We start from the raw sequence: 13868 nt of genomic DNA, 5'->3' as shown, positions 1-13868 counted from the left end.
CTGGGCCTATCACACTACCGCCCGAACCCCTACTGGGGAGACCCCATTTCGCTTAACATACGACAATGAGGCGACCATCCCAGTTGAAATCGATCTGCCAACTCCGAGGGTTCTGCACCCAGATCCAGAACTCACCGAAGACTTACGTTGGGCTGATTTAGACCTGATTGAAGAGCTCTAAGAGACAGCTGCTGTCAAACGGGCCTCATATCAACAAAAAATAAGAACACACTACAACCGCAAAGTTCGACCGAGGGAGTTTGTAGTTGGGGACCTAGTTTTGCGCGAGGCGACTTTCGCCACCAAAAATCCTGCCGAAGGCAAGTTTGCCGCCAAATAGGAAGGGCCTTACGTCGTTAAAGCCAGACCTCACCCAAGCACCTATCGACTCCAAGACATGGAAGGCAGAGACCTCCCCTATTAGTGGAACGCCGAGCACTTGAAGCGTTACTTCCAGTAAAATAGCGTCTTCTACTTTTGTATTGCTCAATTGTTGTATTTTCTTTTTGACGATCTACATGCTTATTCATTTTTGTCCTTTGTATACGTGGTGTAAAACTTGTGATCAGTGGGTTACTCCGTAAATGCAAATGACTTTATATCTCCATTACCTACGTAATGACTTGTTAATCTTTGCACGAAGAGCTCAGCCAGCCTAAGTGAACTAAAGCCTCAGCCGAACTGAGCACGAAGAGCTCAGCCAGACTGAGTCAACTAAAGCCTCAGCCAGACTGAGCACGAAGAGCTCAGCTGGACTGAGTGAACTAAAGCCTCAGCCGGACTGAGCACGAAGAGCTCAGCTAGACTGAGTCAATTAAAGCCTTAGCCAGACTGAACACGAAGAGCCCAGCTAGACTGAGTTAACTAAAGCCTCAGCCAGACTGAGCACGAAGATCTCAACCAGACTGAGTTAACTAAAGCCTCAGCCAGACTGAGCACGAAGAGCTCAGCCAGCCTGAGTGAACTAAAACCTCAGCCGGACTAAACATGAAGAGCTCAGCCTGACTGCGCACGAAGAGCTCATCCAGACTGAGTAGACTGAGTTAACTAAAGCCTCAGCCAAACTGAACACGAAGAGCTCAGCCAGACTGAGTTTATTAAAGCCTCAGCTAGACTGAACACGAAGAACTCAGCCAGACTGAGTCAACTAAGGCCTCAGCCAGACTGAGCACGAATAGCTTAGCCAGACTGAGTTAATTAAAGCCTCGGCCAGACTGAGCACGAAGAGCTCAGCCAGACTGAGTTAACTAAAGCCTCAGCCAGACTGAGTTTATTAAAGACTTAGCTAGACTGAGCACGACAAGCTCAGTCAGACTGAGTCAACTAAAGCTTTACCATGGTAGAACTTTCCAAGTCTTAGCCAAAACTCCAGTACAGCGTGCTCACGGTTGGCATACTTAGTCAACATCCAAGTCCATGTTACAACATTTCTTAACTCATTTTTTACATACAAACCAAACTCTTATTTTTAACATTATTCATGTCTGCCCATCCTTAACATTTTTACTTCATACTCTTACCGCAAGTTAACTCAGTTAGCCATTTTTAAACTTTTTACGTCACAATTTACCAGCCATTCTCATTATTTCCAAACGTCTTACTTTTACACATCACTTTTCATTGAATTCTGCTCAGCCATTCTCATTATTCCAAACTTACAACTCAAAAGAAATAAGGACAGTAATAAAACAAAAGAAAACTTGTTTTATTTACAAAACTTATGGTTACATACAACTTGCTGCAGAAATTACATAAAAAAAAAAACAAAACCAAACAAAAGCAAAATTTTTACATAGATCATTCCTCCTCACTAAAGGCCAGATCCTTATCCTCAACCCCCTCGTCCAGGGGGGTCTGGGCGACGTTGTCTTCTCCTATCTTCACGAGGCTAAAGTCGATGTCCGAAAACAGCTCTTGCACCTTGTGCATGAAGGTCTTCCAACCGCTATCCCAGAACTCGCTCATTTCGTGCTTATAGAAGTCCGACCGCTAGAAGCTCTGGATCACCTCCTCTTCACTCCTTCCTCAAGCGGCTGCCCCCAATGGCCCCGCCCCCCCTCACCCTCCTTTGACAAGCTGCTGGTGACAGCTGCATCAATGGCCATCTGGAAGTCGGCGGACCCCTTGAACTACTCTACAGCAGCCATACACAGGTCGGGGTACGCCGCTCTCTCAGATGCCAACTTGGCCCTCTCCAATGCTAGGGCCTTCTCCAACTCTGCCTTCTCAGATGTCAACTTGGCCCTCTCCACTGCTAGAGCCTTCTCCAACTCAGCGATCTGGCCGTCAACCGCTTCCTTGTCCTTGATCACTTGGTCTCGCAGATCTTCGTTGCTGGTCATGGCCTCTTCCCACCTTTCGTTGGCGGTGGTGCAGGCTTTTTGGACCTTCTTAAGTTTCTTCTGCTCGCCTACCAATTGGAACTGAAGCGATATCTCCTTGTGATGCCCCGCTTCAAGCTCTGACTTGGTTGCGACGAGCTCGGCAATAGCTCGCTCCACCGCGTTCTTATGCACCACCGCCAAAACTTCCATGACCTTCGCCCTTTACGCACACTCCAAACCCTTGGCGCACGCACTCCTGGCGGTCTTCCTCCACCTCGCTGTCTCTGCTTTTAGATTCTGGAGCTCCGATTTTGCCCCTTCCAATTGGGCGCTTAGCGGCTCCATTTCTACCTTAGCGCACGCCCCCTTGTTCATCAGGGCGATCGCCAAAGTCGCTGCCTCCATTTGGGCTGAGTAAAACCCTCTCAACAGATTGGCCTTCGACAAACGCACCATCGAGTGCACCGCCGTGTCTTCCATTACACCAATAAAGCGGTTGGCTGCCACCCTGGCCCTCTCCCTTTTCGCCGAGTGACCTGCAGCTCGCACGCGCGGTACAAGGCGGTCGCTAGCCCGGCACTTGTCGCTGGCTTGCTGATCCCTGCTTTCCCCTCGTGGGGGCTTGAGCTTGCTTCTGGTGCATGTGCCACCATCGACACCATGGGGGCACTTAGGCCCAGCTTTTCCTTAGCCATTTGGGCGGTCTCTTCTGCTGCGCCCTCCTTGATCCCCCCCTCCTTCAGCTTCTCCTTCTCCGAGGCCTCCTCCGCTCTCCTCTCCTTCAACTCCTTCCCAACTGGGGCAGCCTCCCCCCCAGCCTTCATCTTTTTCAAAACAGGGGCATCTTTCCCCCCTCTACACCCCCCTCTCTTTCATTGGTTTCTTTACAACCGCCTCCACCTCCTGCTTGCCCTCCACCTTCAGTGGGTCTACTAGGGGCGGCAGAGGGGCGAAGCCAGTTAGGTCTTTGTCACCTACCGGCTTGGGACGCGGTCGGATCCGCTCTCTCATCACCAGCTTCGGGGTAGGCCCTAATTGCACCTCCTTGTATTTTTCCACCCTGGCGAACAACCTCCTCTCCTCCTCCTTCTCCTTCTCCGCCTTCCTCCGCACTTCCATTTCCTCCCTCGCCGGATCCTCTTCTAACGGTTGCGATCCCAAGTTTAGGGCAAACAATGTTGAAGGAAGGACCAGCTCGTCCCACCTCACTCCCTTTTCCTCCCTCCACTCCCTCACCTTCTTTACTCTGTCTTCGGCCTCCACGCCTAACTTTGGCTCCACCGATTTCGTGGGGACTTTCTATGTTGTGCGAACTCCTGTCCCACCGTTCGCCGACACGAAGAACCATCTTGGCCTCCACCCCTTCACCGAAGATGGCAGACCCGCCATTGCTTGCAGAGTCATCCACGTCTCCTACTGACCGAAGGCCTTGTAGTAGGAGAAGAACTCCTCCACTGTCATTGCCGTCCCTCCGGTCGCCTCCTGCCAGGTACTCGCGCAAGCTACTACTATTTTCCAAGCGTTCGGCATCAGCTGCCCTGGCACCACTTCTAACTTGTTTAGCACGACCACCACTATTTGGGGGAGAGGTAGCCTCAAACCCCCTCGAAGCACTTCCTCGTAGAGGCTGAACTCGTTTGGTCGCACATCCGCCATCTCCTTGGATGTGGGCAGCCTCAACCCTATTCCCGAGGAAATTTGGTACTTCCTCCTTATTCCCTTCAACTCTTCCGCCATAAGTGTGGATCTGTCTGGCTTGGTGTGCCAATGGTCCGGCTCCGCTTGACTAATGGGCCTCGCGGCCGCGATCATTGTCATAGGACGAGCCCGCATCGTTTGACTGACTACCCTCCCCTCCCTTCGCTCCACCTGATACTGTTCCGCCAACTCCACCGCATCGTCACCACCTAACGAATCAAGCCTTTCGGCTGGCACTTCCTTTTGGGCCATTTCTCCTACGTGTCTGCATATTGATTCGGACGCGGGCACAAGGAAGTTCACAAAGTGTTACAGAAGTGTATCACTGGAAACAAATGAGTTTACTTCTGGGACGTGTTGGTTTTTTGCAAAAAGATAGGTAAAGCAGACAACTCCAAACGCCTACGGTTTGCCTATATTCCAAGGGTCAAGGTTAAATTTTGCCAGTTTGAAAAATTTTGAAAAACTCCCGCCCTTGCCTTTTCACTACCCTATATCACCCTGTCCCTTCACTTCTTACTAACGCATCACCTCCTCAATTCAAGGATTCTGCCACGTGTACGACCACGATCCACTACTCCTTTTCCCTCCCTTGTCTATTCCACTTCACTTCACTATGTGCCCCGTCGCACCTCGAGTCCCGTGCACAGCCACTTCTCCTTCTCACTCGGCCATCCTTTGCGGTCAGCCCTTCTCACTGTCGGTCTTTCCGCTCAACCACCTTTCGTGGTCGGTCCCTCCGCTCGACCACCTTTCGTGGTCGGCCCTCCTCACGATCGGTCTCTCCACTCGGCCACCCTTCGTGGTCGGCCCTCTTCACGGTTGGCCCGTCCCCTCGGCTACCCTTCGTGGAGGGCCTACCTCATGGTCGGTCCCTCCGCTCGGCCACCCTTCGCGGTCGGCCCTCCTCACGGTCAGTCCCTTCGCCCGGCCACCCTTCGCGGTCGGCTCTCCTTATGGTCGGCCCGTCCCCTCGGCCACTTTTCGTGGTCAGCCCTCTTCACGATCGGGCCTTTCGCTGGGCCACCCCTCACGGTCGGCCCTCCTCCCGGTCGATCTTTTCTCCGTCGATATCTCACCACCCCTGTTTACTTCCTTATTTCCTTCCTTGGACTAAAGCGGCACTTGGGAATGGGGGACTATTGACATGGGTAAGCCCATAAAGGATATGGCCCACCACTTAAGGCCCAACCCATGATTCAAATACTAAATCCCAACATTCCTAAAACCTAACGTTACACCAAGCACCATTGACACCTAAACACTTGGCAAGTAAAGAGCCAGTCACATCAGCAGACAAAGATCCTATAGAGTTATTGCACCACACATCAGCCATTAATGAGTTTCCCTGCAGCATTTATTACGATAACCCTTCACGTCAGAATAGAACAGCCTCACCATGAACAAGGTAAGCTAGAATATAGACTTTCGGCCAATGTGTCAGCCCGGAGTGGACAAGGAAATGATGAGCAAAGGATATAAGCAGGCTCCTAAGATAAAGAAAAGGTTAAGTTCTTTATCACCATTTTTATCCCGACATTCGATCACTCTCCTCTAGCTTGCTCGTCAGAGGGTTCGCTGGGGGACTCCCCGTTCCCCGCTGAACTCTTGTGCAGGTTTTGCTGTGAGCTCAACCCCTAGGTGATGGTTTGAGAAGCGTGGATCGATCCGATCCATTCCATCTGGAGCCCGCAGTTTCATCAGTATTCATGCTTGACATGACAACAATCACACGCATGTGATATGCTAAAACAATAAATGCTCACCTAGTACTCCAAGGGAAGCCAAACAAAGCAAAATAATTAGAACATATATGCTCCTAAATAATGTAACATGACTGATGCAACACATGCAATATGCAATTTATATCGGCTCGGTTCTTAACGTGACATGTTAATCAATTTAATAGCATGTGATTTGAGCACGATTTTAAAAAGTAATAAATAACAATGTGGGTTAGACTGATGCACCGAGTCTAATGCATGCAAGACAAATGAATGCTTTATACATGGGAAATGCTAAACGAAATATGATGCTCTATGCTATCCATCATAAATGGGTAGAAAGACGAGAGGTTGAAACACATACACGCATTATTACAATTTGCCCTCGTACAGGAGGGTCCGAATAAATGCCCTAGCTAATAACTATGAATTAATTAACTATTACAGGCCAAATGAAATAAATTAACTACACTAGCTAATTAGTAAAAATTGCCCTCACACAAGAGGGTCCGAATAAATGAATTAGTTAGGCTACTTAACTAACTATTACAACGTTGAATTTAACTAACTATCCTAGCTAATTAAATGATTACAACAAAAATATTAATTACTCTAACTAATTAATTACAACACAAAGTTAACTAGCTACATTAATTAATTAATTACAACACAAACATAATAATATAAAGGACTAACTAAGTAGTTACACTATATGATTAATTAAGCTAAGTAATTAAGTACTCTAACTAATCAGCCCCAAGAAGTAAGGAATGCTCATGCATGAAGGCAGTTTCCACCCGAAAATGCCTTTGTTTTACTGCCAAAAGGGTTCTGTTTTGCAGTCAAAAAATTGCATTGTTTTCACCTGAGCCTCTGTTCTGTTCTGTTCTACAGGAAAGGGACACTACCAGGCTGGAAAAGGTGGCTAGCTGGCCAGAAGTGGTGGACGGCTGTACAGAAAAAGTGGCCAGCAGACCACTAGTTTGTGGTATTGCCTTGTTGCAACAGATAACAAACAGAGCATTTTTAAGGGATGTCTGTCCACCTTGCCTCTCCTTATCATCAAATAGCTCAAAGGAGGGGTAGGCTTGATTTGCAAGTCATCAATCGATGCAAATTCATTGCGTGATGACTTATGAACCAAGGGATATAATCTCAATAAATGCACAATGAAAGACCCACGAACCTCCTCCCTATTATGATATTGATCAAGGGAAATGGTTGACACTGACTAGTGAACTATTTTCATCACTAACAAGTATGAAACAACTCAAGACTCAATGGGGTCAATTAACGTCCGATTGAATCCCAAACCATTTTATTATCTTGTTACCTCTTAGTCCGATTTCATTACCTTTTTTAATTACCTTTCTATTCATTAATCGATTGAGTCCACTAATGGAGAGGAGTGTCAAACTGAGGGTTGTTTTTAGGCATGAGAGAGGGAGAGAGATCATGCCATTGATAATGAACCTCTGAAGAGATTAAACCATTAAGCACAAGGTCACCTCTCAAGCTTAAACAACACTCATTTTGAAGCAACTCTCAAAACAAATAAAATGCCAAGAAAAGAAGGGGAGTGCAGAGGTGATTAGAGTGAACACAAGTATGAAAAATATGAAATAAATGTTATCAACTCAAATAGGTTGGTGTCTAATGCCTAAAACACCAAACTTGTGAGGACCATTCCATTACAAGCATGCTATACAAAGCATAAATGAAATAAACAACCTAAAACACCTAAAAACAATATTGAAATTAATGTACAAAAAACTAAAAGAGTAAGCTAAAATAATGAAGAAATTAAGCTAGTAAACAAGCCAAAGGAGGGGTGGCTAACCCCTCCATTTTTGGGACTTCAAAACCACTTTTTAGCCTCTAAAAGCCTTTGAAAATCAGTGGTAAAAAGCTCAAAAAAAAGTTGATGAAAAGATGGGAAATACAAGGGTAAAAGCTTAGAAAGCATGGTTCAAACAAGGGTGGTCAACCTCTCTACCTTTAATGGCCTTAAACCATAAGTTTCAGCCCATAAACATAGGTGAAAATAGTACAAAAACAACAATAAAATATAGAGGAGAAGTGATGAGAAGACAAAACCAGAAAAACAGAGGAAAGAGAAAGAGAACAAATATCTATTTTATATTTTGTTCATCAATTAATCTATATGATCAGGTTTGATATTTATACACAAAAGATATCTAACAGAGATCTAATCTAACTAACATCTAACTGAAGGTCTAACTAATATCTAACTGAATTGAAGTTTGTTATAGAGGAATTGATAAGATGTAGCAGCAGCTCTATTGTCTTGTGATGCACACAGAGGAATTGATAGGATGTAGCAGCAGCTCTATTGTCTTGTGATGCATTTGCAAGAATAATTGAAAACCTATGTTGATATCTGGCTGTCTGCAGAACTAGGCTCAGTAGCAACTCTAGTTTTAGACGGAGACTTGGCCTCTGTTGCTGTAGAGTTATCAGCCCCCTTCAAGCTGAAGGGTGGAGGACCAACCAAAAGCTTGGACTGTAAGAAGAGAAATCGAGCCACAGGTAATGATTTGGTAAATATATCAGCAAGTTAATCAGAGGAAGAAACATGGCAGATGAGCAACTGTTTGGCTGAAACTTGCTCACGAACAAAATGATAATCGATTTCTATATGCTTGGTCCAAGCACGAAAAACGGGATTAGAGGCCAGAGAGAGAGAGTAGATAAATTGTCACACCACAACACAGGTACAGAGGAAGAAAAGAGATGCATATCACGAAGAAGCATTTGAAGCCAAGACACCTCTGCACTGGATTGAGCCATGGACCTATATTCAGCCTCTGTGGAGGATCTAGCCACTGTGGGTTGTTTCTTAGCAGCCCAAGACACCGAATTAGAGCCCAAAAAAATGCAAAAACTAGTAGTAATAGACCTGTGGTCAGTATGACTACCAGCCCAGTCAACATCTGAGAACACATGAATATCAAAAGAACTAGGAGAGAAGGATAAGCCATGATGTAAAGTGCCTTTGAAAAATCTGAGAATCCGTTTGACAACACCAAAATCCTCTTGAGTGGGATTATGCATATGCTAGCAAGCTTGGTTGACAACAAAAGCCAAATCTGGCCTTGTGATGGTTAAGTACTGGAGACCTCCAACAAGACTTCGATAGAGAGAAGGATTAGAGCAAGAAACAAAAGAAGAAAGAAAAGAAGAAGAGGAAGCTTTAACAAAAAGAGGAGAAGAAGCAGGTTTACAGTCATACAAGCCAGCTCTGTGAAGAATAGTGGAAGCATAATGAGATTGTGATAAAAAAGTACCAGTAGAATGAGAGGAGACTGAGATGCCTAAGAAATAAGAGAGATCCCAATTCTTTAAGGGAAAAAACTTTGTGTAACTGAGAAATGAGTGACTGAATATGAGAGGAAGAATTGCCTGTAACAAGAATATCATCAACATAGACTAAGAGATAGGTTAGAGAGGAAGCAGAAGCTTGAACAAAGAGAGAATGATCACAATGACTATTGACAAAACCCAAAGTAAGAAGAAAGGAGGAAAAAGTGGAAAACCAAGCTCGCGGTGCTTGCTTTAGACCATAAAGAGCTTTGTTAAGCTTGCAAACATAAGTTGGAAATTGAGAGTCTTCAAATCCTGGAGGTTGAGCCATAAAAACATCCTCTTCAAGATTGCCATGGAGAAAAGCATTAGACACATCAAGCTGTTGGATAGGCCAATTATGATGAAGAACAATACACAAGAACACCCTGATGGTGGGCTGTTTAGTAACAGGACTAAATGTATCCAAGAAATCAATGCCAGCCTCTTGATTATAACCTTTGGCAACAAGCCTAGATTTGTATCCAGCAATATTGCCATTAGAGTCCTTTTTAATGTGAAAGACCCATTTGCAACCCACTACATGTTGATGAGCTGGAGCAGGAACCAGTGTCCAGGTCTGTTGTTTTTGAAGAGCCTAAAACTTCTCTTGCATAGACTGAAACCAGTGAGGACAGTGAAGAGCATGTTTATAAGAGGTAGGTTCAGAAGTGAAAAGAGGAACAGAAAGACAAGCAGCCTCAGATCTAGTAATCATAGGATGAGAATTAAGAGAAGATTGATGAGGGGGTAAAATAGGAATAGTAATGAATACCAGGAGGAGAATGTGGAAAAGGAGAAGATAGACTAGTAGATTTAGAAGATGTAGAAGCAGTAGAGTTAGCAGAGGCAGAACTGGCTGAAATTGGAGAAGGAGAATCAGAAGAAGAATAGACAGAAGGAGAAGAACCCCAGAAAAAATTTTTAGTAGCAACCTTAGAAGAAAGAAGAGCTGGAGCAGGAGAAGAAGCAAAAGGAAAAGAATGTTCATCAAACACCACATGTCTAGAAATATACACAGTGCCAGTGAGAGGATCCAAACACTTGTACCCTTTGTAACTAGAATGATAACCAAGAAACACACACTCTTTAGACCGAGGTTGAAGTTTGTGAGAGATATAAGGTCTTAACCATGGGTAACACTTGCAGCCAAAAACTTTGAGAAAAGCATAATCAGGAGGTGTATGAAAGAGAATCTCAAATGGACTCAGATGGCCTAGTTTAGGACTGGTCATTCTATTAACCAAATAGGTTGCAGTAGTAAGAGCCTTTAACCAGTACTTGAGAGGTACAGAAGATTAATCAAGCAAAGCAATAACTGTTTCAATTAGGTGATGATGCTTTCTCTCAGCCATTCCATTTTGAGAAGGAGAATAAGGACAGCTCATTTGATGAACAATACCAACCTGCTTCAGAAAATTCTGAAATGGACCACTAGTATATTCACCTCCACCATTAGTTTGAAAAACTTGTAAAGAGGTGGAGAACTGTCTTTCAGCATAGGCCTTAAACTCAACAAACTTGGAAAACACTTCACTCTTATAGGATAGAGGATACAACCAAGTAAAGTTACTAAAGTCATCAATAAAGATAACATAGTAAGTATAAGAATCATTAGTATGAGCAAATGGTCCCCAAACATCAGAGTGAATTAAAGCAAGAGGTGCAGTGGTTTTATTATTTGTCAAAACAAAAGGAAGTCTATGACTTTTTGACACACAACACTGATGACAAGAAGAATTACACTCTTTATGAGAGAATGAAAAACCACATTTATTTACAATATTATGAAAAACAGCAGGAGAAGGATGCCATAGTCTCTTATGCCAAAGATGAGCAAGAGAGCTAATTCCAGAGAAAGCTTTAGGAAAAGTAGAGACAGATCGTTGTAACTGATATAATCCATTGTGATGATGACCTCTATAAAGTACCTTGCTGCTGAGTTTGTCCTGAACAACAAAGGACTTATCATCAAATGTGACAGTGCAGTTATTATCAGAAGTAAGTTGATGCACAGACAACAGATTAGAAGAAATTTGAGGAACATGAAGCATATTATTAAGCTGAAAAGTAAAATCAGGTGGGGGCAAGATACCAGTGCCAGAGTTGTGGATAGGAAGAGTGTTTCCATCTCCAATCAATACTTGATCCTGACCTTGATAAGGTTGATATAGATGCAGGTTATTCAAATCATTAGTGAGATGAGAGATAGACCCAGAATCAACATACCAAGGAGTAGAGAAAGTAGAAGGCATAGAGGAAATAACAGATTGAGTAGAAAGGGCTCTAGGTGTTGCAGAAGAAGGACCCATAGTATATGATGGAAATACTGGTTGGAAATTAGTATTCATTCTATGTCTACATTCCAAAGCTGAGTGATTGTTCTTGCCACAAATTTGACAAACCAAACCATAGCTCTGTGGTCTTTCACCACCTCTGTAACTGGTATATCTGCCTCCTCTAGTCTGGAAATTTTGACCACGGCCACCTCTATTATATGAATAATTTCGAGCAGAGTTGATACTACCATAGGCACTTTGTGATGATCCACCAGAAGAAGTGGATGAACTGTTTTGAGAACCTGTAGTAGTAGCATTAAATGCTACTGTAAGATCTGAAGAAGCTCCTTGCTTATGACGTTGTTCAACATGAATTGTTTCTAAACAGAGCAAAGCACCCAACTCATCCATAGTTAGAACTTCAGATTTAGCACGTGTAGTTGTTTTGAATGCATTGTACTCATCAGGTAGTCCATTAAGAACAAGAAGAATAAGATCTTCATCACAAATAGGAGATGAGGTTAAGGCTAGTTGATCAACAAGATCCTTGATTTCTTGAAGATATTCTTCCATTGATCTTGTTTTCTTGGACACAGTACTCAATTTATTTTTGAGCTGATGAATATGAGAACGTGAAAGAGATGTAAACTTTTTTCCAGTGCAAACCATAAATCCTTACAGTGCTTCAAATGAAGTACGAAAGAGAAAATCGAAGGTGTGAGTGTGGCAGTTATACAACTAAGAAGACATGAATCTGTAAGCTTCCATTTCAGAAATTCAGGATTAGCAACTGTCTGCTTTTGTGCATTCAAGATTGTTGCAGATGGACGTGCAGATGATCCATCAAGAAATCCAAAAGCTCAGTAGCTTCAAAGAAATTTTGAATTTGTGTTCGCCAAATAGAATAATTTCCAGACTCAAGCTTCACTGTGATCAACGAAGTTAGATTTGCAACTAGTAGAAGAACATTGGAAGGCAATGAAGCCTTTTCAGATTGGATCGCCATTGTTGCTCGTGAGAGCTCAGACTTGATGCTTTGATACCATGATGAGAAGATAAAACCAGAAAAACAGAGGAAAGAGAAAGAGAAAGAGAACAAATATCTATTTTATATTTTGTTCATCAACTAATCTATATGATCAGGTTTGATATTTATACACAAAAGATATCTAACAAAGATCTAATCTAACTAACATCTAACTGAAGGTCTAACTAATATCTAACTGAAGGTCTAACTAATATCTAACTGAATTGAAGTTTGTTACAGAGGAATTGATAGAATGTAGCAGTAGCTCTATTGTCTTGTGATGCACTTGCAAGAATAGTTGAAAACCTATGCTGATATCTGGCTGTCTGCAGAACTAGCCTCAGCAGCAACTCTAGTTTTAGATGGAGTCTTGGCCTCTGCTGCTGTAGTGGCCTCGGCCTTTGCTGCTGTAGTGGGCCTCTGCTGCTGTAGTGGCCTCTACTGCTGTAGAGTTATCAAGAAGTAGTGTAGAGATGTTCAAAATTGTACCTCTTAAAGAGAGGTAACTCCTTTGTTGACAAACCAATAAGTTCTCACTCTTAAGAGTTGTGATTTGAGCTCAAGAACCTCAGTAAGAAGAGCTAAATGTTTTGTTTAGGAAGTGTAGAGAGAGAGAGTGTGTAGGTTACAAGATAGAGAGAGAGTGCTATGCAAGTATTAAAGCTTCAGGAATTTTTTTCTAACCTAATTTCAAGAGGAGTGCTCATCTATATATAGAAAAACATGTGCCTTTGTTGGAAATATCTATATATAGATAGCTGGTGCAGTGCATGCACCTGTGGGAACAGCTGGCAACAAATATATGCAAAAATCTGATATTTGACACATATGGCCGGCAGGCCATTTCTTCTGGTCGGCCGTATACTTCTTCTGGCTGGCTGTACACTTATGGGGACATTTGGCTAGCCAATCCACTCAAAATGGCCTAATTTTTCACAACTGACCAGCTGTACACTATTAGTGGCCGGCCGTCCACAAAAATCTACTTCCAGGTCTGACTTCAAAACGGCCATACCTTTTTTATCTGGACTCAGTTTTCAGGTGATTCTTGAGTCTAAATTGGAGCCCCAGAAGTATAGTTTCCAATGGTGGTGGCCTCACATCTAAATTCTAAGTGTGCAAGTAGATATGCCTATTTTAGTGAAGGCCGCTCATTTTTATCTTAACGGTTTGATGGCCAACCTTTCCCCTAACTAGTTTTCTTCCCTTCTCTCCTATTTCCTAAGATTTTTTCAAAGAGTTCACTTCCCTTTCATTTATTTTCACTTTGTCTTTACACAATTTACTGAAAAGTGCAATATTTTAAACGAAATGCAAGCCTTGGAACATCATAGAAACATTTGGAAAAATATTTTGAAAAAGAAGGTTTTAAGGTTTAAAATAGTTTTGGTCAAAATGAGGTGTAAAGTTGGGATTTAAAAGCTCTTCTTGCTGAACAAATCGAACGATGTAC

This window comes from Camellia sinensis, chromosome 11, assembly GCF_055761805.1.
Source record: "Camellia sinensis isolate YWXY chromosome 11, ASM5576180v1, whole genome shotgun sequence".
In the NCBI taxonomy this organism is placed as follows: domain Eukaryota; kingdom Viridiplantae; phylum Streptophyta; class Magnoliopsida; order Ericales; family Theaceae; genus Camellia; species Camellia sinensis.
This window is presented reverse-complemented; position numbering follows the sequence as displayed.